At 37.2% G+C, this 20,368-nt stretch overlaps 1 long non-coding RNA gene across 4 annotated transcripts in view; it reads left to right on the forward strand.

Annotated features, from left to right (window-relative positions):
• The window catches only part of LOC106969292 (uncharacterized), a 172,283-nt gene that overhangs the window by 28,232 nt on the left and 123,683 nt on the right, over nucleotides 1–20,368 (forward strand). For all 4 annotated transcript variants that reach the window (XR_008299795.1, XR_008299797.1, XR_008299796.1 and 1 more), the window contains exon 4: nucleotides 16,001–16,086. This is a non-coding gene — a long non-coding RNA (uncharacterized LOC106969292). The remainder of the gene's footprint in view (nucleotides 1–16,000; nucleotides 16,087–20,368) is intronic.

A 20,368-nucleotide genomic window follows, 5' to 3' on the forward strand; every position in this document is an offset into this window, starting at 1 on the left:
CATTTTTATTATTGTGGAGACAGTGGAATGACATTTAGTTAAAAAAACAAACAAACTACTCTACTGTTTACCAACTGGATAGATTCCACTGAAGCACCAACAGATTGCTCTAAAGATAGTTCCACATTGCCATCAACTTCCTGTTTTGGAGAGAAGAAAGGAATCACATTTTAAGCCTCTGTCTCTTTAAAACAAAATGCGAGGTGGTGAACTACGTGGCACTTTTGATTATATGTTGAAACTGCACTAAGTCCCTGAAATCCAAAAGAATATTGCACTCTGGTCCTTTGTGCAGAATACTCACATGAGTGCTCACAGGAACCAATCCAGAAGCAAATTGCTGCTGATAGTAACTGACAGCATGAATTACTGCACTCTCAGAGACTCTGCCAGCATCAACCCGTATGATCTCACTTTTGCTCATATGGCAAGCAGAATTTGTGCATGTGCTAGAACCAACCTCCCAAGTTCAGGGAACAGCAAGGTTTCTCAGCAGTTGTTTGAAAATAGCCAGCACCTTTGAAATGAATCACTGTAGCATCTCATCATCTCACCCTTATAAAATGAGAGAGGATTTTTCTTTGCTGAGTTTCTGACCCTAATCATGTAAAGTCCCTTAGAAGAAGGAGAAACTGACTCATCTGTTTATTCGTCCTATGAAAACCAGACAAGTCAATGAATGCAGAGGACAGCATCAATTTCTCTTCGACAAACCGACCTGCCTCTGGTCTGCCACTCCCTCTGGTCCATTTGGAGACATTCTGCTGTATGTTGGTTCATAATGATCTTTAGAAATCCTCCTCTACTTTGGAATAAATAAGGACATTGAAAGAAAGAACTATACACTTTATTAAAAATGCCCAATTAAAGTATGTATGATAGAAAATGCTCTAATTTATATTTGTGCATACCAACACAACCAAGATCACTGAACTATCATTCAAATATAAGAAGAAATCATGCCAAACGTACATGTCTGGAAAGAAAAGCAGGAACTGAAAACATTCTCCCAAAGGATGAAATCATAGACCCAATTTTCACAACCCAAGATCATTCTCGAGAGTACTTCTCTTATTTCAGTCTATTACAAAACTCACCTAAATAGTACCAAAATTATAGGGAGAAAAAAAAAACTTATGGTTTATTGCCCTTGCCATCATTAGCAATATAATCTACTGTTTCTGGGAAAACAGACTTTCTGAGGTCTTGAACTCCGTTCTTGGCAGGTAAGAAGCCTTCCAGGTCATCTTTAAAGGCATATTTATTTTTAATGCTTAAGTCTACACATGTTTTCTGTTAATAAGTTGGAATCTTAAACAAGATTGTTATTCACTCTATTTATTTACCTTAGAAAGTACCCAATTCTTCTGAAACAATGGTCCCTTTGAAAATGGGTGGGAAATAGAATTTAAAATTGAATTAAAATAGAGGGAAAATAGCCTTTCTTTCTTCATTGCATGTTTTTGCTGTCTCTAGAAGGGGTGATGGGCTTCCGCCCTTACATGATATTTGTTCTGAGTTGGAATTGGTCTCATGAGAGACAGGGAAAATGGGAGAGCCTTTTTTGTAATGGGAAGCATGGGCTCACCGAAGGCACCCTAAAGGGATGGTTTGTTTAGATTGGACAGTCCTTCCTGTCTCGGGAAAGTTTGAGGTTGAAGATAGGCAATCCCAGCATGGTAACAAGAGGTAATACAACAGGTAGTGGACACACAGAGGAATGAGCACTTGCCTCTCAACGTGGATGTTCCACAGGCCTCTCCTGTTCAACATATTCAAAACCGAGCCAATCACCTCTTGTTCCTCCTCCTGAATTACTGATCTCAGTGAAAGTCCCACTGTCCACCCCAGCAAGAAGGCAGAGAAACCTGGGGTTCCCTCTTGACTACTTCCCATGCCTTGTTCACCACACCCAACCTATCACCAAGGTATTTCACTTCTGTTATTTTTCTCAAATTGTAAAATTCTCTTTCATGTTCTTTATTCCTATGCTAAGTACACATATTATCTCCTTTACAAATAAGTCTCTTGACTGCTCCAGCCTTGTTCTTTCTGATATGATCTCTACAGTTTCTTTTTTTATTAAAAAAATTTTTTTTAGAGAGAGAGAGTGCGAGTGAGTGAGGGGCAGAGAGAGGGGAAGAGAGAAGAAGAGAGAGAGAAGCAGGGCTTGAGCTCACCCAAAGTGGGGCTTGAATTTACAAACTGTGAGATCATAACCTGAGCCAAAGTCTGATGCTTAACCAACTGAATGAGCCACCCAGGCACCCTCTATAGTTTCTGATAGATTTATCTGATCATCTCATTCTTCTGCTTAAAAGGATCCCTATTGCAGTAAAGGAAAAAAAAAAAACTCTGAACTCCCTTGAATGGCATATTAACTCAATCAGCATTCTTTCTCCCCACTCTTGCCTAACAGAAATACAGTTTCTGTTTTGAATGACCTCCCCTCCTCCTTTCTTCTGTTAAGTGATTTCTACATCTCTTTCAAATTTTGATTCAGCTGTTACCTCATCCAGGAAAACTTCCCTGACCCTCTTTCTGCCCCTATCACAAAATGTTCCCTGAAGTACCCCTTTTGACCCTGTCATGCATGCATCTTGAGGGCAGGTGTGGTGTTTTCATTTTGCCAACTTAGCATCTAGTTTGGTGCCTGGCAAGTGAATGAATGTAGGGGTTATCAGAGAAAGTCACACAGAGAAGGTGGAGTTGAACTGAATCACTCTTGGGAGAGAAGTAAGATGAAGTAGAGAATGATATTTGAGAGAGAAGGAATAACATGTCCAAGAGCAGGAGAGAGCTTGCCATGTTTAGAGAACAGTAGGTGGTTTCGAGTTGCTGGAATATAAAAGTGAGATAAAGAATTCTGTGGCATCTGGGGCGCCTGGGTGGCTCAGTCAGTTAAGCGTCTGACTTCAGCTCAGGTCATGATCTCTTGATTCGTGGGTTTGAGCCCCGCGTCAGGCTCTGCGCTGACAGCTCAGAGCCAGGAGCCTGTTTCAGATTCTGTGTCTCACTCTCTCTGCCTCTCCCCTGCTTGCACTCTGTCTCTCTGTCTCTCTCTCGAAAATAAGTAAACATTAAAAACATAAAAAAAAAAAAAAAAGAATTCTGTGGCATGAACCATGTTCAGAGTTATAACACATTTGGTATAATCTGTGACCAGTTTATCCCAAAGTTTGAAAAGGCCTCTTCTTGCTTTTCTTGAGGCTTTAGGTATAGTTTAGAATGAGGAAGTGTTTAAACAGGATTATGCAAAGTAACATTCCCATATACTTACATTTAACAGATTATCCCTTTGATACAGAAAACAATACAGTTTAAATGCTTTTGTTATTTATTAGCAATTATAGGATACAAATATGAATATATATATATATATGAATGAATATTTGTTTGTAGGAAACTGTATGTAAGAGGTACAATCAGGCAATGGGCCGTGAATCTAAAGTAGTGAGATAAATGTCTTCTGTTAATATTGTGGCCCATCTCTGACACTATGTAGAGCGTCTTTGGGTGGTAATATCAAAGGTCCAACTTCGAAAATATGAGCCAGGAGCCAGTGTCTCTTCACAACTCTCAGCCTCTTATTTCTTTATCTGCCCTGCGTGTGGAAGACTTTATTGGGAAAGTCATGCTGCAAGCATTTACTCCAGGGAGGCTTTTCTGCTTATGTCCATTTTTACTTCTTTTTGACTGCTTAGAAAGTGAAAAAAAGAAAAAAAGTTAAAATGAGAAAAGGGAAAATTTGAAAAATGAGAATAGAAAAGGAAGGACACATTAAAGAAAATGTTTACAAAAAAATTGCTGAGGTAAAGAATGTTTGAGATAAAAACAAAATAAAGCATTTTCACATTTCAGGTAAAATAGATCACTAGCTCAATGGAAACATTTAATTACTGTAGTTGAAGAAAATTTTCAAAGTGTAATTTCTTCACGCAAACAGTGGATGCAGGAACAAGTAAATCCAGCTCGGATCAACCTACTGAGCAAACAGATCCCCCTGACCTTGCTGGAAAGTTCGGCAATCCATCCTGTAGCCTACTGGAAAAGTACCAAACTGCTAAAGTACAAAAGAGCCAAACTGCTAAACAAATGATCAGTTTATTCAAGATAATTGTTCTATATGCTAATGTATGTCTATATACGAAGTTGTTACTGAATATCCTGCTTTTCTTTTTCTTTTTCTTATACCCTTATTGTAGATGTTTTCTCTTCTTGCCATCAGAGAAGTAGGAATGGGTGTCTTACAATATTCACAACAGGAAATATATTCACATTTATAAAATGGGCAAGTTGTTATTTCTCCATTCCCTGAAAAAAAGCTCTTAAAAATCTTTCTTTGGGCTGAAATTTTCCAGATTACTTTTAGTCCTTGATTCAATTTCATTAGAAAAGCACAAAATTTATATATCAGGATTTTTCTCTCTCTGGAGTTAGTGCCAAGTTTTCCTTCCTTGGGTGTGGCCAAATCCTGATGAGTTTCTAGAACACGTGCATCAAGACCTGCCCTTGTCTTTTGCCTTCTTCCTGGTGTTGCTGTCACCTTCTGAGATGGACGTGGGACATGGGGCATCAAATGATCTTGAAGAGCCATAGTCAACCTTACAAGGTAGTTAGCAAGGCTTGTAAGCCACTGTTTGCCGGTTTTCCTTATATCCTTCCATTGCATCACTGTGATTCAGGTCTGTTTCTCAGATGGTGGTAAGTGAGGTGCAGATAGCTAGAACATCACTGGTGACTCAGTGGTAGAAGCCGGTTTATGAAGAACACGATTTCCCTAACTCTTGTCCTGCGTTTTTATTTGTCTCAATGTTTGTTTTTGGTTATGTCCTCACTAGGAGAATAGGGGAAAATATCATTTTATACTTTAAATGACTTTACATACAAATAGTTGAAAAAAAAGATCAAATGTAATATTTCATTTATAGTTACTTATGTAAATATGCAGCCATTAAAACAGACAAGTTAGAGGCTATTTATAACATTCCTTTTTTTATTGTATAAACATACCAAAAAAGATTAGAAGTAGTCATTTCATTTGTTGTTTTTTAAACAATTACAAAACCTCAGTGACATCAGTTTTCAAAACATTTTTGTCATTTCTGTAAAATGGATGAAGAAAATAACAAGAGCTGTGTTAACTTATTTATATGCATAACATTGCAAAATGTTTTCATTATTAAATAAATGCCTTTATGTTTAGTATCTATTCATCATTAACTCCCACAGGGAGGTTTTTAATATTCTTGATAAAACTTTTTAAGTCCTCTCTTTTCTCTTTAGTTTTTAATTTTTTTAAGATTATTATTATTATTTTTTTTTTAATTTGAGAGAGAGAGAGATCATGGGGAGGGGCAGAGGGGTCATGACCTGAACCGAAATCAAGAGTTGGATGCTCAACTGATGGAGCAACCGAGGCACCCACTCTTCTGTCTTTCTGACATATACTTCCATGTCTTATGCCCTGGCAAACAGCCCTATGGATTAGAAGTTCCCTCCACAATTCCTAACGTGTCTCCTAGTTAGCCTGTTGGTGGTCTCTAGGGCACTACTGAGAAGGTTTCTGGTGATTTGAACTGGAGACTCTTGGGTAGTCAAGAAGTCCTTATTTGAGCTTAGGAGCAGGGTGTGGAAACAGGTGTGAGCTTTACCTCCACAATTCTCCCCCAGGTTGGGGTAAGGAAGAGAGGAAAGCAGTAGCATTGTTCTACTTCTATACAGGCTCTGGCCTCACCTGGGATTTACTTACAGCTGGGTCTAGAGGAAGGCCTTTAATCATGGAGTCTGCTTTGGGAAAGGATGTATTGATTTTCTATCAAGGGTAGGCAAAGTTTTGAACTCATCCAAATAATGGTATCATATCAGATTTTTACCATAGAAGTATTGGACATAATGTGTGCTTTACAAAGGTTGGCGGAGAATTCCAATGCAATATGGTATTAATTAATTTATTTATTCAACTACTATTTATTGAGTATATTCTATAATCCAGGTGCAATGATATGATATACTGATAGTAATGAACAAATATAATACAGTCTTTGTTCTAATATAGTCTATTTTAAAAATACAAGAGTAGCTATTTTATTTATTTAGTTAATTACTTTTAGAGAGATAGTGCAAGCAGGGAAGAGGAGAAAAAGGAGAGAGAGAGAGAGAGAGAGAGAATCTTAATCTTAGCGTGGAGCCCAATATGGGTCTTGATCCCATGTCCCCCTGGGATCATGACCTAAGCCGAAATCAAGAGTTGGATGCTCAACCCACTGAGCCACTCAGGTGCTCTAGAATACCTATTTTAAAACTAATTCCTATTTTTTTTTAGTTAGTTAGTTTGTTTGTTTGTTTATTTATTTGTTTATTTATTTATTTATTTTGAGAGAAAAACAGAGCACGTGAACTGAGGGGGAGGGGGAAGGGAGAGGGGAGAGACAGAATCCCGAGCAGACTGCACTGTCAGCATAGAGCCCCAAATGGGGCTTGAACTCAAACTGCAAGATGATGACCTGAACCAAAATTAAGAGTTGGATGCTTAACTGACAGCCACCCCAGGCACCCCACTATTTTTGCTTTGATGAAACAAAAATGATATGTAATGGATGATTAGCTAATTACCATTTCCCTGTATTTAACAGAGCAAAAATTGTTTTTTTAACAATTAATAATTTAAATAATTTAAAAATTAATTAAAATAGAAAAGAAATATTTGTATTTTGGTAGCCAATATATATTGTCCAAGTGGAAAAAAATATCAAAAGGGGCAACTGGGTGGCTCAGTCAGTTAAGCATCTGACCCTTGATTTCAGCTCAGGTCATCATCTCATGTTTGTGGGTTTGAGCCCCGCTATTGGGCTCTGTACTGACTGCTCAAAGTCTGCTTGGGGTTCTCTCTGCTCCTCCCTGGTTTTTTCCTTTTTTCTCAAAATAAATAAATTCCTTATTTCTCTCAAAATAAATAAATAAAAACTTTTTAAAAATCTCAAGAAAAATAGATCCCTTAAAAGTTATTCAGAATTTATTTCAGAAACACTGATATTCTAGATCTATTGCCAGTTTTCCAGTAACTTAATTAAGCGTTACTTTTTGTTTCTTTATCATCTTTGATTTTTTTTTTTCCATCTTCTCATTTTTCTTTTGGCATAGCATCCAGGAGAAAGAGCTTCTGGTCCTGCATTCCAAAACTTGGTTCAAGTCCAGTCTTTCCTTTTCATGGTTACGAAAGCTTGGGAAGTCATATTTACTGTATCTTGGCCTAGTTTCTTCATCTGTAAAATGATAGGGTTATATTGATTAATAGCCAAGATCCTTTCCAATTTTAACATTCTCTGGTTCTTTAATCTTCTGGATTTGAGGGTAGAATGTAAACACATGGACATGAACATATGTTGAGAAATGCTATTAAAAATAGAAACAACACAGAAATTTAGATTTAGTTGGAGTTATCAATGAGTTCTTGTTCACTTATACTACAATACAGAATTCTGTACTTTACCAGTTTGTATCTTCCAAGGAAAATGCATATGTGTGGGTAAGCAAGGTGTTTGGATTGAATGTAGCATTTAACTCACCGAAATTCAGAGCCACTTCAAACTAGAGATACCGACATTGTCTTTGGCTAGGTACAACTCAGATAATATCACTCTCAGATTGCGTCCCAAGTCACAGCTGTGTCACAGTACTAGCCTGAAGACATCCTGTTGACGCAAGGGCCAGAATCCCAGCTCACTTATGACAGCTCCTCATTTAGTCTTTCTTGACCCCTTCTTAAACTGGAAGCTCTCTCTTCCCTCTTTATGCTCCAGTTCACTTGCATTTGGTCTTGCATTAAAGTTAGTTGTGTACAAGTCTCTCTCACTTTAGTGGTTCTTCAACTGCCTGAGAGAACCCAATCTGTCTGGTTTACATGTGTATTTCCCATGGTGCCTTGCATGAAGCAGGCATACGGACATTTTTGTTGAAGTAAACATTTCAACTCAAGTTAAAAACAACTATGAAAATATCATGTTTTATATCCTTAAGTTCTAACACAAGGGTGGAGCTTATTAGAGGTACTGAAACCTGAGCTTGATAGAGGCAGAATGGCATTCAATGAAAAATCTCAACTCTACTAAGGTATGGGAAACTTGGCAGCTCAGTCAAGCTGAAAACATTCTTGCCTGGGGTTTTGGAAGGAGACTCAGATGCCTTTGTATTTACCCAATGGATGACGTTCACCTTTTGTCAGCCTAGTCAGTGATCTACTCTTCCACCTGGGGTTGTCTGCATTCTCCCATAGACCCCGGCCATGGGTCATACTATTTTGTCACATGATTCATTACTTGCTGTCTATATAGGCCTAAGACTTTCTGTTACCCAAAAAAGCGCTAACCTGAATAGAGAATGAAACGATAAAAAAAATCACCTACTGTAAAGATTCAGTGGCAAAATATACTGTTCTCTGTCTTTTGGAAATCTTATTCTTCATAGTTAAAATCACTTTTAACTTTTTTAATGGTTTCTGATATAAACATAGTAATTTGTTTATTATTGTGTTTATAGTGAATATAACCTATTAACTTATTTATTGACTAACCAATTTTAATTATTATTGGTGATTTTCTGCTGTGAATGTTGTAGATTTAACTTGTTGAAACACTACTCAACTTTTCTTCCATTCTTTCTCCCAATGTTGGGTATTATATTATTAATTTTAGGCTTTCTGTTGTTACTTTTTTCATTTACAATAGTAGTATGTTTTATTTCTTGTTCCCTCAAATTTAAATGTATCTATTGATTCAATACTATGTAAGATGGTGAAAATATTCAGTGGCCTTTTCAGTGTGATGTCTTGTGTCTTTCTGCATTTTATTCCTTTTTTAAAAAAAGTTTATTTATTTATTTTGAGAGAGAGAGAGAGAGGGTAGGGGCAGATGGAGGGAGAGAGAGAGAATCTCAAGCAGGCATTATGCTCTGCACTGAGTCTGATGCAGGGCTTGATCTCATGACTTAAGCCAAATTCAACAGTTGCAGGCTTAACTGGTTGACTGAGCCACTTATGTGCTCCCATTCCTTTTTATTTAATAATTTATTTTTTTCCAATTCCTTTATTCTCCTTCTGGTCCCCTATTTTGCTGAACATTGAACTTTGTGGATTGATACTTTGTGTCTCTTATCTTCTCTGTCATATGTTTCATCTTTTTATTTTTTCATTCTATATTATGATATTTTAAAAATGTGTACTGCTCTTTTATGAATTTTTGATTTTTATGTTTAAAAAATTTTTAAGAGCTGGTTCTTACTGTGATCTTTCCCATTTTTGTAGATTGTTGTTCTTGTTTTTAAGATTATGACATCATTTACAAACTTCTCAATATTCTAATAAGAATTTAAAAAGAAAGACTTTTTCAGTTCCTTGCATGTCCACCATATTCTGCTGAGTCTATAACTCTGGTTTTATCTAGATCTTTCTCTTTAATACTCTTAGTCTTCCTCATATGTCTGGTGGTCCTTGCTTATTAGTGCTTATTTTAGGCTACATGTTTAGGTTGATTATTCCAGGTCTGAGTTGCAAGTTTTCTTGGCTACTCTTTAGGTAAGTTTCTTTCCTCATGATGTCTCTTCTCTGAATTGAAGGCTCTTTGTTTGTAGGTAGAGTTTATTATCTGCAGGATTTGCCTAAGGGTGAGTAGGTAAGGGACTGGGAAATCAGAGCTCATAGTAGCAGCCTGTACTTTTCCCAGGAAGCTTACTCAATTCCTTTAGGTGCCTGCACTGTTTTTATCTTGGAGGAATGAACACTGTGTTGCCTTTTATTGTGCATGCAGAGATCCTGGGCTGTGGTGTGTGTGTGTGTGTGTGTGTGTGTGTGTGTGTGTGTGTGTGAGACAGAGAGAGAGAGAGAGAGAGAGAGAGAGAGAGAGAGACAACTAGTGCAGCTACTCTATTGAAGGACTTTCAGTGATGTCCCTGTTTTTACTGTCACCACTATAACCTGCTTGCTCTGACCTGGGAGACTTTCCCAACTCCCTTTGAAAGTTAGGCTCTGCCCTTCACTGTGGTCCCCTTCTGTTCTGTACTGCAGTCTTCTGTGCTTCATTTCACTCATTCGTAGGATTTTGTGTTTTATATTCCTAGGACTTTGTTGATTTAAGTAAAACAAAATAAAACAAACAAACAAACAAACAAAAACAAGATTCAAATTTCAACCACAGAGACTGAGTTCTTAACCTTTATGTTATATTGCCTCTTAGTATCATGCCATTAAGAAAACCTCAAAAAATTAAAAATAGAACTACCCTATTATGTAGGAATTACACTACTAGATATTTACCCAAAAAATACAAGAACAGTAATTCAAAGGGGTACATGCATCCAAATACAGCATTATTTACAATAGCCAAATTGTGGAAGCAGCCCAAGTGTCCCTCGGTAGATGAATGGATAAAGAAGAGTGGTATATACATATAGTGGACTATTAGCCATAAAAAAGAATGAAAGTTTGCCATTTGCAACAACATAGATAGAGCTAGAGAGTATAATGCTAAGTGAAATAAATCATTCAGAGAAAGACAAATACCATATGACCTCACTCATAAGTGGAATTTAAGAAACAAAACAAATGAGCAAAGGAAAAGGGAGAGGGAGAGAGAGAGAGAAAGAGAGAGGGAAACCAAGGAACATATTTTTAACTATAGAGAACAAACTGATGTTTATCAGAGGGGAGGGGAGTGGGAACATGGGGGAAGGGGATGGGGATTATAGAGTACACTTATCATGATGAAAAAAATAAAAATTAAAACCCTTGATAGAATGAAGGTGGAGTATCAAATAAAATCTGATTACATATTTTCTTAAAAAATAGACATTTTCCAGAAGAGACTCAAAAAATGAGTGTAATTCTATGGTGATGAGGAAGGTTGAATTATGAAATTCTGGCCACATAATTCAAAATTTTCTCAATGGAAAGAAAATTGGGAGGCAGTAGAGAACCTGGCATATTTGCAGGTAGAGAACTTGTCTGATAAAGCTGGATGATATCTGTGTAAATTGTGGATGGGAGAGCATAACTAAGGGGAATACAAGGGACTAGGATAAAAATTTCAAGAGAGTTAAAGCCAAAGATTAGCTGAGGCTCACAAAAACCACTAGAGACAGCAGCAGCAAATTTTAGTGCTATTTTCAGAGCAATAGATAGATGAAAATTATAGGTCCATTGCTTGAGAATGATGGTATCATGTTAAAAGAAAACACTACACATCCGCTTTTCTTCTGTCTATACCAAGAAGAATGATCTTTAAGCTGGTACCATTGAGGGACCATTGCATTAAGAGGTCATTGATATATACAATGATATATACAATGAGAGGAGTTTAATGATAACAAATATTTTAGATGAATTCAAATCCCCAGATCCTGACAAATTATGTTTTAGGAAATAAACAATCTCATTGATATCATCATAGTGCTACCATATTCTTTGAGAAATTTTGGAGAACAGAGGAAAAAATTCAAAAGAATGGAGAAAGGTACATATGACCCTAGTTTTCAAAAATTCCCACCCCATCAGTGTCAGGCTTGGCTGTGTCTTGCTGTGGTCAATGGAATGTGAGGGGTGACATTTGCTACTTCCAAGCAGAATCAACAAGATTCACTGTATTTTCTGCTATCTCTGTTGAAAAACATGTCATCAGTTATTTGAACGACAGCTAAGATGTTGTATTTCTCAACTTTACATAAGACCCATTGCTCTCTATAAAAGAGAATATGTTGGATGGTAAAATTAGAATTGAAAATGATATCTGTTGAAAATATACTGAAGGAAATGTGATAAAAATTTATAACTTGAAGTGTTGTATTTGTAAGCATCAGTTGTAATGAATGAAGGAGAACTTCTTTGAATTCAGGTGGAACCAGATAGTATGGATTGGTCCAAACCTTAAATAACATTAGTGTGTGGCTGCCTCTATAAAACTTAAGGTGATATGAAGCTATATTAACAGAGTTTGGTTAAGAGTCCATATTAAGGGGACTATTATGTATTAATATTATATCCAATTCTTGGCACTACTTTTTAGTAGGAATCTTGATATGACCCAAGGGTGTTTGGGTCAGTTTATTGGATGGAGTTGGGAAGGTAGAGCTAGTAGGTCTAAACCTAAACCAAAGAATCTGGCCTGATAAGGGAAAGGCTATAAAAGAAAGGAAGGATAACGATTGCAGATGTGTTCATACCTAAGGAGGGAGCAGGCTAAATATTTATATATCAAGATCTGCTTGGCTGCTTTAATACACTTGACCAGACTCCTGCTTTCCTAATCAACCCTGCTTCCTGGTGATATTAAGTTATAAATATATAAAAGAGCCATTGAATAAATGCACATCATGAAAGAGCTTTCTAATCCTAGATGATCAGCAGGATCATTTGGGGACCTTTAAAAATGCAGATACCGGGCCTCAGACTTCCTGAACCATAATTTCTGATGGTGTGCCCTGGAAATCTGTGTTTTCATAAAACTCCATTGATTCTAATGATCTAATGATTTGTGAGGCACTGTGGCTTGTGATGTGGTTAGTGTTCTAGAAACAAAAGTTGGATTGGAGATTACTAGTATGTCACCAAGGGAGGCAAAGCTAGGGCAGTGGTTCCCAGATTTTGGTCTTTATGGACAATACAACTTTTAAAGAAATGGGGCTCATCAACCTAGGATAGCTGACTTTCTAGTAGAACAGACCAGCCAACCAACCAATGACCCTTATCGTTCCATTAAAAACATTAAATTTTAAAAGGATTGGAGCGGGATATAGTATGAGAAAAAAGTACAGTCTTTTAGAGTAAATGAACTTAGTCACTTTTCTCATTTCATCAAGGACTGGTAACAATGTCCTCACATTGTGGCATCATTTGGTATATCAGCATTTGAGAACCAACAGTATAAGAAATGTTTCAGTTCCCTATGATCTCTGGTAACATGTTGCTGCATTGCTATGCAGGGTCAAGTGGTTCATAGTTGTTTTAAGGACTCTAGATCTGACAGTGGTGGAGGAGAAGGCTCTGAAAAGAGAATATGGATGGTATGGTGGGGGACACAGGGGTACCTTGGATAATAAAGGATCTGTGAGTAATTGTTTGTGGAAGCTGATTGTTCAGCAGAAGAAAAACTTGTGTGGACCTGAAAGCTATATTAAAATGTATGAAGGGCTTTGGTATATAATAACCATTGTTATGCTAGAGGGCAGCCGTAGACCTATGTGAGGAAATCACTGGCAGACCCATTTCAGTTTAATGTAATCAAAAGCTTTCTGACAACCAGACCTTTCCAATAAAGGTGAACCAACTACATGGAGATGAGATTGCCCATTCTGGAAGAACTCAAAACATATCTGAATAACAAGGAATGTGTATGAAAGCGTTCTCATCCTAGTTGGAGGCTGGGTTAAAATCACTATTTTCTAAGCCTGGCAGGTCTCCATAACACCTTGGAAGCCCTTTAAACAAATACAGATTCCTGGATCTCAGATCTATAGCAACAAAACTTTATGAAGTGGGTTCATGAATCTTCATGTTTAAAAGGCCTCTCAGAAAATTCTGAGTTAAATTGCCTACAGCCTTAGAAAACAATCAGATGAAGTAAACACCAGAGTCTTAGCATTTTGTTATGGCATCAATATTTGAATATACACTTAATATCACATACTTTATTATTGGCTACTTAAAAGTTATGTCTGAAACAGCTAGTTATCTGAACATCAGTGCAAACTGAGAACACTGACCTGTTTTTAAAACAAGATTTGCTTTGAGCTTACAAGAGGAATTAGCCTCACATGAGGAAAATAAGTCATGAACCTAATTATGAAATATAGATATGTAAACTTTCCAAACAGATACTGTGTTTGTGCCAAAATTTTTATTTACAAGATCAATGACTTATTTCCAGTCTCAAATCTCATGTTAGCTTAAAATGGCATTAAATATATGTTTATTTCTATGAAAAAGGATTTTCATTGGACATTTTTTTAAAATATTTTTTTATTTTCATGAATATTTCATTCTGCTATAGATTGAGTCTTAGTAGAATTATCAGGCCCAAAGTTCTTCTTACTTGTTTTTAGAGTCTGCACTTCTGATCTGGATTGTTGTCTTTGTTGAGTTTCTATCCCAAGCTTCTCCATATAGATTATCTAAAAGGCTTTCAAATGTTGACAGGAGGCTAGGTCCTGAATTATAGGCATAAGAAACTAGACAGAGGCCATCAATCAATTGGATATATAAACATTGCTCAAAAGTTTTTGAAGGTCTAATCCCTGAGATATCATTTTCCTAATATCTTTTGAATCTTTAAATCCTTTAGAAATATATTCTCATAGACACATGTACCTTTTCTTCTTTTAGCATCTAGGCTCTATTTGCATATTGTTCATTTATGTGTTCAACAAAAGTCTAGTGGAAGCTAACAATTTACTCCGGGCACAACGTTGGATATAACAAGATTCCTGTTCTCATGATGCTGTGTTATGATAAGGACAAAGAGATAAACTTGCAGAAAATTACATAAAAAGTTTATCTAGTGACAAGTGCTATAAAGAAACTTAAATTGGATCAGAGAATTTTGGGGGTCCCTTCTCTAGATGGAGTAGTTTGGAAATGGGAGTGATATTTGCGGTGACTTGGTCACTGTGAACAGCTGTGAGAGAAGAGCTCTAGGGAGAGAAAATAGCCAGTGCAAAGGCACTGAGGCCATAATAAAAAGGGGACTTGAGATGCAAGTGTAGCACTATTTAATGAAAACTTGGATAGTACAAAAGAAGTTTACAAAGAAGACAAGGGCCAGAGAAGGCAAGATCTCACAGGTTATGGTAGGAATTTGAATTTATTGCCTGAGAGTTTCTAATCAGAGATTGATATACTTTCATATTTTACAAAGATAACTCAGGGTCTGTGTAGAGAATGGACCACAGTCAGGTTAATAGTGAAATGAGGAAGACTAGCTCAAAGGCTGTTGTGTTAGTTCAGTCTAAAGGTGATGACTGCTTGTTAAAGCTTTCAACTGAGGGGTTGTATATGAAAATCACATATATACCCTTTTCAACAGACATTCTCAGTCAAGAAGGGCACATATATGACTTTTACAACCTGATTGAACCTTAACTTGTATCTTTCAGGCTGATGATCATATGTCCAGCACTATTGCTAGTTTCATTTCTCAGCTTTTAGCCTACTACCATCTTCAGTTGAGACTCACTATGTTAGATGACTGGGCAGGACAGTTTGGTGTTTATCAAGGCAAATGGCATCCATCCCAGTAAAAATCCAGAGACCAATCTTCAGTTGTTTCTGCCATTTCCTTTCTTCTTTCCACAGGTTTCTCTTTCTCAGTTTCTACCACTTAATTTTCTGTTCCCCAATGAACACAGGCTCCTACTTCTCCCCTAGTAAGCTATCTACTCTATGAGACACAAGGATGTTAATGTTTATGCTGTTGTTTTGAAGGATTTACTTTTTGTATGTAGAGGAATACAGAGATGAATACAAATAAAAATATAGAAAACTCCTTAGTTTATTCTACTAAAAGAAGGGAAAAAGAGGAAGTTACCTTTCCTTTTCGTTAAATCTTAAGTACAGCTGGAGGGGATGCAACGTGTTTTGAACACGTTTGTTTTGGAAGGGAAATTATATTGACATGGCTGTTGATAATATAGTAAAATAATAATATAATATAATATAATATAATATAATATAATATAATATAATATAATATAATGTAATATAGAATACAATATAATATAGAATATAAAATATATAATATATATTATATATATAATATATATATAATATAAAATCTAACATTTCTTAAGCTATGTGTCAAGCAATGTTGCAGGTATTTTCTTGGATTAATTCTCCTATAGTTATTCCTCTTCACAGATGAGGAAACTAAGGTGCAGAACTAGTAAGTGATTGGCTCAGTGTCCCACAGAGAGTGAGGGGCTAACCCAGGATTTACAGCCAGGTTTTTCTACTCTCTAGGTTATGCTTCCTCTCGAGGTGAGATGACTTGGGAATCTGCAGGGAAAGGATACTTTGCACGTGTAAGGCTGAAGAACCTTTACCAGGTATGCGCACCTGCCTCTCTAACTCCTGATGTGGCTTTAACTCCTCCTCCTCCCGGTCCTCTCTGCTTGATGCACTTTTTACCCCCAGGCCTTGCTTTCAGCTCCACTTTTCCTCAATCTACCCTTTACTTACACCTTTACCAAAAAGTATTTCTTTAAGTATGTGGTTGCCAAAATTAAAAGAAATATTCCCCCTATTTTTGTCACTAAATTTCTGATTCTGATGGCCCTAATACTCATTTGCTGTAACAGCTGCTCTCCATTTCTCTGTGGGTGCTCTCCTTGTGTCTGAAAGGGTGGGGAACTAGGAGAGCAGAGCTCCCTAGGCCAAAGGGACACAAAGCTTTCCTCTCTGTAGTTTGTCCCCATACATGTAGAGACACTCATTTATCAGCTCAGCCTTCTCGCAGGTAGACTTTTGGTCACAGCAGGCTCCAGGAGATTATTTGTCTCACTACTGAATTTTCTTTATACGCTTTTTTTTAAGTATGTATGAAATTATAGTCTTGAGCTTTCCTTTTTCATACACAAACTAATCATTATGAAACCCAATAATGATCCCTGAGGGAAAAACCACATGGAGCACAAGGGCTCAGACGTGGGGTGAGGGTGTTGGACAACAGACGTCGTTCCCGGACCCGTGGACACAATTCTCTCCAGGGGGTCAGTGCACTGCATTTTTATGACTTGAAACTATTTTTTTCAGGATATTACACCATAGTTTCCGCAAAGCCCAATTGTGTGTTGCAATGCCTATTTTGCATGTGCTGTATCACTCCTGAGCCTGAAATCTCAAGGTTTGAGCATCAGGTATTATTGATCTGATGATCTGACTGAAACACAGGAGAGGAAGTTTAAAGGATCAGAAAAATCAAAAACAATCCATGAGACAAACGGGCTGGTTTTCTCTAATACCTTTGACAAAACTCCTTTAACATGTTATTCTTATGGGTTATGTGACTACTGGATGACTAACTTGATTATTTGCCTTGCAGTATAATAAGAGTGTGAGGGAGAGGTTTCTTTCAAATATTAGATTTAAACATGATTTATCTCCCAGAAGGTAGAAGATGGATGTACCTCAGCATTTTGCTTTTGAAAGACAAAGCTTTTGGTGCTTTTTAAAGGTTCTTGTTTGTTCTTGGGCCAAAATTAGAACAAGGGAAAGTTCTGGCACGTTTGGCTCTCAGAAAAGGCTGGCATATCTCACTTTTTATTTTATAGATAAATATGCTGTTAGTCAAGCACTCTTTCACATCATAGTGATATAATGTCACTTAAACATGATCTCTCCCAAAGAAAATTTTAGTTTACCACAGATCAACTCTTCAGGTGAAAGAAAGAAATATCCTGATTATGATTTACCTATGTATTTGTCTGATCTTTTTTTAATGTCTTATTTTATTTTTGAGAGAGAAAGAGAGAGAGAGAGAGAGACAGTGTAAGCAGGGGAGGGGCAGAGAGAGAGACAGGGAAACAGAGAATCTGAAGCAGGCTCTAGGCTCTGAGCTGTCAGCATAGAGCCCAATGCGGGGCTCAAACTCATGAACTGGAACTGTGAGATCATGACCTGAGCGGACACCTAAGACTATTCATCATAGAATAAAAAATAATTAAAAATAAATAATTGAGAACATTAGGATGACTTTAATATTGATAATTTTGGGTTTTAGAGGAAAATGGAAAAGAACTGTTTTGTTGTTGTTAGTAACTCTTATTTTACCTTGAAATCTTAGGGCAGACATGAGATGGAGTCACCAACTCCACTTATAAAAGACCAATCTTAGAGGCGCCTGGGTGGCTCAGTCGGTTAAGCGTCCGACTTCCGCTCAGGTCACGATCTCGCAGTTCGTGGGTTCGAGCCCTGCGTTGGGCTCTGTGCTGACAGCTCAGAGCCTGGAGCCTGCTTCACATTCTGTGTCTCCCTCTTTCTCTGCCCCTTCCCTGCTCATGCTGTGTCTCTCTCTGTCTCAAAAATAAATAAACATTAAAAAAAAAAGACCAATCTTACAGCACATCTTAGATACTTTATGGTTAAAAAGGGTTTTCTTGGGGTGCCTGGGTGGCTCAGTCGGTTGAGCGTCCGACTTCGGCTCAGGTCATGATCTCACAGTCTGTGGGTTCGAGCCCAGTCTTGGGCTCTGACCTGTCAGCACAGAGCCTGGAGCCTGCTTGGGATTCTGTGTTTCCCTCTCTCTCTGACCATCCCCTGCTCATGCTCTGTCTCTCTCTGTCTCAAAAATAAATAAAAACATTTTAAAAAAATAAAATAAAAAGGGTTTTCTTATATTTTTCAGCTTGCTTAAGGCATTTAGTACAGGTTACTATTCATGGTTTAGTTCTTTAGTAGCATTCTCGTTGGTTATTTATTAACCTCCCTTTAAAGTACAGCTTAATTGTTCAAGGAAGGTACAAAGTTAATGTTTCTATTATTCCAAATTATGATAATACATAAGGCCACTGTATAACTTGAAATGCCTCCTAAAACCTAAAATTCATATATGAAATAATTAGCCTGTGGGGAACTGACTCTGAATACCATCATTATACAGGGTAATCCCAGAGTAACAGAAAAATGCTGCCCACATTAACGGAATGATCATATGGTACCTGTGTTCCACACAGTCTATATGTTTCACTGTGACCTCCACCTCCTCCTTCCTCTGTTGCTATTGTCATAAGCATAGGGTGTCAAAGGTGATCAGATATTCACCCAGGGAATCCAGAAGGAAGAAAACAGTAGATGTCCTCCCCTCTAGAGATATGTCTATTATGCAATTCATCAAGGATGATTATTGCTTAGGATCCAAAATTCAAACTGAACACAGGAGTTCAGTTTTTTTTTTTTCCCTCCCCATTTGGAGTAATGAAAAAAGTAGCCCTAGAAGACTTGAGTAAGTTTCTAGGTACTATATTTAAAACCAGTAAGAGACTGGGTCTCTTTCCTGCCCTCCTAGAACCTAGAACAGTTCCTCAACATCATATGTGTTCAGTATCACTTATAAAATGTATGTAAAATGAAATCTCCCTTCCTAAACCTCCTTTTTTTGAGTCAATGTAATGAGAGCTCTAAGGTATGGGAAATCCTTCAATTTCTACCATGTTGATTAATGGTAAATAAGCTTTTGTTCCTTCTTATATTGTGTTGGTCAAGGGTGCTCAATTCTGGAATCAAGTTGCCTGAATTCAGAACGTATCTTCACCACTTACTAACTGTGCAAATGTGGGGAAGTTGCTTAGGTCCTCCAGAACCCAGTTTTCTCAGCTATAAAAGGGGATGTTAGGAGAAGTAAATGATGCATTAAGTACATAATACGAGATACCCATAGCCTTGTAAATATTTGACAGCATGGTATAGCAACTCTAGCCTTGAGAAAGCCTCAAGTCCTATCTGCTAAAAGGAAAATTCTTTGTGTCTAGAAATGATAGGAAGGTCAAGAAGTTAGAGACAGGTTCCCATTTACCTGTGGCTTTTAAACTCATGTGAAAAATTAGAGGAGCAATAAAAAGGACTGCTTTCCAGAGAGAATTAGGCAGCTATCCAAAGTATTTTGAGTCAGAAATAAATATTGATAGATTTCTCTCTTTAAAGCAATTTGTAGAATTATCTCCAATAGGGGCGCTTGGGCGGCTCAGTTGGTTAAGCGTCTAACTCTTGATTTTGGCTCATGTCATGATCTTGTGGTTCGTGGGATTGAACCCCACGTTTGGCTCTGTGCTTGGCATTCTCCCTCTCCCTCTCTGCCCCTCCCCACTCACTCGCCCTCTCTCAAAATAAGTAAATAAATAAACAAACAAAAAAGAGTTATCTCTAATAGAATGAAGAGTTTACAGGTTTAAAAAAGAAAAATTGTAAAAGGTCTTAAATAGGAGATATTATTTTGAACTTATTTTTCTTTAACAAACATGCCATTCACTCAACACATATTTATTAAGCAACCACTATATGCCAAGCTAATATGTTAGGTTATAGGGAGAAAAAGTGAAAAAGACATGGTGCCTGTTCTAAAGAATTTAGAGACTCTAAATATTCAGATAAGCAATGCCCTTCAAAATAGTTATCCTGGTTTCCTGCACATTTATTCCAATACTATTGCTCTCAACACCTTCAAACAACACTTGGGTAGTGCCTTCAGAGTCAATGCCCCAGACACACAGAAACATCACTGGCCTCTTCACTTTTTGGAATATTCAGTGGACATTAAAATACCTTAAATATCTTTGTTGGCTGGTAAATTCCACAGCTCAGAAACTCCCAAATGCCCACTTATCCCCACTGCTA

This window comes from Acinonyx jubatus, chromosome A1 (genome assembly GCF_027475565.1).
Source record: "Acinonyx jubatus isolate Ajub_Pintada_27869175 chromosome A1, VMU_Ajub_asm_v1.0, whole genome shotgun sequence".
NCBI lineage: Eukaryota > Metazoa > Chordata > Mammalia > Carnivora > Felidae > Acinonyx > Acinonyx jubatus.